We start from the raw sequence: 5,200 nt of genomic DNA on the forward strand, positions 1-5,200 counted from the left end.
AATTTATTTAGATCTGGAATTTGTTTCTTTGCCTATGATGGGCACAAATTTGTACAGGGCGGGTTCAGCGAACCATTGCCGTGTACAAATCTAACTGAGGCTGCTTCTGTTTTTCCTAACTTTGTTATGTTGCAACTCATTCACTCATAGTTTCCATTTGATATGGATCAGGTGTCTGGGAGCGACGTCGGTAGCGACGAGGAGGATCAACACACCAAGGCTCGGCAGGTGCTGCGGAGGCTGCAGGTCGGCTAGTTCGCCTCCTACTTCACCAAAGGTGTCTACAAGTGCCCCTTCTGCACTAGGAGACTCGGTGGCACCGAATTCAACTGCCTCCTCACGCATGTCGAGGACATCGGAAGGACCTTCCCCAAAGTCAGCGCGATAGTGAATGTCTACGCCTTCCGCACCAAGCACAAGGCGCTCGGCATTCACCTCCGCAACTTCCAGCGGGTGGAGATATCCGTCGAGCGCATGCCTCCGATCAAGCCCAAGGTGCCCAAGATCAAGGGAGAGGGGAACAAGAACTGGAGGAGGAGCAAGATGGATTAGGCGGAGTCCAGGACGTGTGATGCTGCTGCTGCAAAGCAGCTTTTTATTTTGTTGTTGTTAATATGTTGGTGTTGTGAAGAACCTAAGAACCTGTTATTATTTTGTCTGCTATATGCAGCTTATTATCTACCTATTATCTATCCCTATTCTACTATACTTTGTTGGCCCTACTTCGTTTTCTTGATTTATTATGACGGTGTGAATTTATCGTACATTAGCATCGTGATTTGCTTCTAGATTTAACTAGATACTCTCTCCGTTTAGAAATATAAGATTGTTTAGATATTTTTAGAGTGGCCTGCATTCAAACTAAAAAGAGTGAACCACACACTAAAACCTAGACTAGATACAAACTAAAGTAGATGAATTAAAGAAAAACCAAAACGTCTTATATACATGCACGGAGGGAGTACATATGAACCAAGATAGGTGAGGTCATTAATATGGACCATAGGGTGTCGTTGCCTATTCGATGGTACTTCCGAGGAGGGATCCTCATGGAGGGAAGAAGAAGTAGGGCCATCGGGCGGAGAGTCCTCGGGACGGTGGTACGCGAGTTACCCAGCTTCGGAACACCTGCACGATGATAGGGCCTACTGCTGCTTGTCTGGAATTATATGGGCGCTTTCGCGCTGTTACAATGATTTGTGGTTATGCCTCTAGGCCTCCCGGGATCCAGCTTATAAAGGCGCACGGATCTAGGGTTTACAAGGAGAGTTCTAGCCGGAACACAAGTTGCCTAACTACGGAATATTACATTGCCGTGTACGTCAAGGATCCGCCTCCCCTTATGCATCGTATTGGATCCGGATATTTCATGGGCTATCATGGATCCGACTTCCTGCAAGGTCGTCTGAGATCCGGCTCCTGTTCCTGAGCTGGACTTCATCCATCTTCTATCAACAACAACTGGGCCACCCGACTGGGCATATGCCACCATCACCATTTGTGGGCCACCCAGGCTTGCCGGATCTAGACCACGTGGTTGATATACCCATAAAGTATACCCACAACAGTAGCCCCCGAAGTTCTCCGAGATTCATCATTCCTCCGCCTACTTCAGTCCGGATCCGAAGAGAATCTTGAAGAGCTTCCAATCTTCATCGTTTCCGACTTCGTTCAACCGGAAATCATTTGTTCTTCTGTCACGGTAACTTAGCAGATTATTCGCCCACATCATATGAAATTTCCGTTTTTCCTGCCCTACATTTTCGGATCTGCGTATCTTTAGCCGGAAATTATAGAGACGCTCAGTTAGGTTACCATTGTGTCCATTTCACCGCTTTTAACCTAGGACATGTGGCGATCATTCTTTTTCTGGCGCCGTTGCCGGGGAGATCAAGACACGCTGCAAGGGGAGTCTCCACTTCTCAATCTCTTTACTTTGTTTTTGTCTTGCTTTATTTTATTTACTACTTTGTTTGCTGCATTATATCAAAACACAAAAAAATTAGTTGCTAGCTTTACTTTATTTCTTGTCTTGCACTCTATATCAAAAACACAAAAAACTTAGTTACTTGCATTTAGTTTACTTTTGTTATCATGTCTAGCTCTGTACATGTTACTTCTTCACTCGAGGAATTAGTTTTTACTTTTAAACAAGGGGATGAGGAAAGTTTTAAAGATGCTTGGTCCAGGATTTTTACTTCTTATCGTAAAACTGAACCTCAAATGACTCTAAGTTTGCTCCTTAGTAATTTTTATTTTATGCCTTGGATGCTCTAGTGGGAGGAGATTTCCTTCATTGTAATGGGGATCAAGCTTTTAATGCCATAAAGAAGTTGGTTGCATCACATGATTCATCTAGTAACTTTGATTCAGCCCTTATTAGCATTCATAATAGATTAAACACTCTTGAGACAAGTGCATCTCGCTTAAATGAAAATTATGGATATATTCGTAACCGTCTTGATCAAGTTTTAGTGAACTCTGAACCTTCATTGTGGAATCCTACTATTAAAATTGTCATAGGGGACCAAACTCTTCGTGCTAATTGTGATATTATGACTGAATTTTGCCTAATGCCTAAGGGTATTCATAAATCTTTGAAACTTTGGGAATTCACTGAAGGGGAGAAGGAATAACTCTTATTGATAACTCTGTTATAATTCCTAAAGGGATAGCTGCGGGTGTGCATACAACCATTCTTGGGATAACAATATCCATTGATTACCTTGTCATTGAATGCGCAGGAACAGGACAAATCACACTCGGAAGATCCCTGCTGAAATTATTGGGAGCAGTCATAGACGTGAGAGAAGGCACCCTAAAATTCACCTCAACACCCGGGGGTAGCCATAAATTCCCTAAGCCAAAGAGTAAGGACAAGAAAGGTAAGGATAAAGCCCAAGGTAATGTCAATGCACCACCCTTCGATAACACTTGAGTTACACTTTCTGCGCCTAGCTGAAAGGCGTTAAAGAAAAGCGCTTATGGGAGACAACCCATGTTTTTACTACAGTATTTTTGTTTTATATTTGAGTCTTGGAAGTTGTTTACTACTGTAGCAACCTCTCCTTATCTTAGTTTTATGTTTTGTTGTGCCAAGTAAAGTCTTTGATAGTAAAGTAAGTACTAGATTTGGATTACTGCGCAGTTCCAGATTTCTTTGCTGTCACGAATCTGGGTCTACCTCCCTGTAGGTAGCTCAGAAAATTAAGCCAATTTACGTGCATGATCCTCAGATATGTACGCAACTTTCATTCAATTTGGGCATTTTCATTTGAGCAAGTCTGGTTCCCTAATAAAATCCATCTTTACGGACTGTTCTGTTTTGACAGATTCTGCCTTTTTATTTCACATTGCCTCTTTTGCTATGTTGGATGAATTTCTTTGATCCATTAATGTCCAGTAGCTTTATGCAATGTCCAGAAGTGTTAAGAATGATTGTGTCACCTCTGAACATGTGTTGCGGTCAGAAACCCACCGGCGGGCAGCGACTGGCAACACAGTAGAGCCGGGAACAACTAGGGCTGCGGCTGGCCCAAGTCCCTCAGAGCGACGGCCCGCAAAGCCTCCTGGTCACACGCCCGATGCTATCGCAAGGGCGTGCCACCTGACCTATACCTGGTCAGGAAGGTGTTGGATGATGCCTCGCTTAGTTTCCTGCATGGCATACACGTAAACATTAAATACGAGCCTCGATCGGCTCTCGGGTTATCTCGTGAATCGGCTCAAAGAGCCGATCCACCCATGATTCGTACAAGGTGTCCGAATATATGGTGGTCCTGCTTGATCAAGATAAAGTTAATGAGATCTACGACGATTTAGGGTTTTCACCGCATAATCGGATCATCCTACTCACGATTGGGCCTCGCGCTCGCGCACGGTGACCGTAAGCCGATCCTAGACAGAGCCTAAAAACCAACACGAGGTTGATCCCCGGAACATCCTGTCTAGGGCTAGCAAACTCCACCCTACACGCCGCTGGATCCTCCAACCCTTTGTAAGGCCTAACTATTGCGGATGTTAAACTAATCCTTGCAGAACAAGGAGCAACCGTAACGGATCGGATCTACTAAACTATGATCAAGCGGGGTGCCGCCCCTACACCTAAGATAGGTGTAAGGGCGGCTAGATGTATAAGGGTTGCACTACGACAGCATATGATACGAAGAACAATGCTAACCCTAACACATCTAAGATAACTACGTTGCTCGCCATCAAAAAGGCTTCGACACGAGCAACGCATGAACAACGAGATAGGCTTGTGCTTGCCTAGATCGCAAGATGCGATCTAGGCAGCATGGTGCTTACCGGAGAAACCCTCGAGACGAAGGAGTTGGCGATGCGCCGAGATTTGTTTGTGTTGAACGTTGGTTGTTGTTTATTTCATAAACCCTAGATACATATTTATAGTCCAAGGGACTTTCTAATTCGAGCGTGCACCTAACCGTGCACGGGTAAAACTCTATCTCCTAATCGACTCGTAATCTAATATGTTACAGATACACGGGCAACTAGCCCAAACTTGGTACACAAGGCCGATTCACGTATTTCTTCCATGTATATATCTTCAAGTCCATCTTGATCGCAGCCCACCTCTGACTTGGTCAAATTCTGGTGATAACACATGCCCCCCTGGTTTTGGAAATGTCATTTCCAAAATCATTATGCTTTCTTTCGTCGGGTCATGTCATGGCAGAGCAGAACTGTTGCAGCATCCTTCATCATGACACTTTGTCTTCCCAACTCCATGTAAAATTCGATAGCTTTAGCATCACTTCCTTGGAAACTGCAATGGCATTAAATCTCCACTAGGCTCCCCATTATTTAACCGTGCCGATTGATCAGTCCTCTTCATCCCCTCCCTCTGTTCTAGCGGTCGGCACCAAAAAACCCTCTCCTCCTGTAGCAATGTCCTCCTCTTCCTCTTCTCCCTCAGGCCTCCCCCTCCAATCCTCGCCGAAGAGCAAGAATGAGGACGACCTTCACTCCGGGGCGAACCCCATCTCCTCCGACAAGGAGAAGAAAGAAGGAGAAGTAGCAAAGGCCAAGGCCTCCCCCTCCGCCAAGCTCCCGCCGAAGAAGCGCTCCCGCATGTGGGCGGACAGCGAGGACGAAGATGATGACGAAGAAGGAGAAGAGGAGGAGGAGGAAGATGATTCCTCCTCTTCCGCTGGGTACCCGCCGACGAAACGCTTCCGCT

The sequence above is a fragment of the Lolium rigidum genome, chromosome 5 (genome assembly GCF_022539505.1).
Source record: "Lolium rigidum isolate FL_2022 chromosome 5, APGP_CSIRO_Lrig_0.1, whole genome shotgun sequence".
Lineage (NCBI taxonomy): Eukaryota > Viridiplantae > Streptophyta > Magnoliopsida > Poales > Poaceae > Lolium > Lolium rigidum.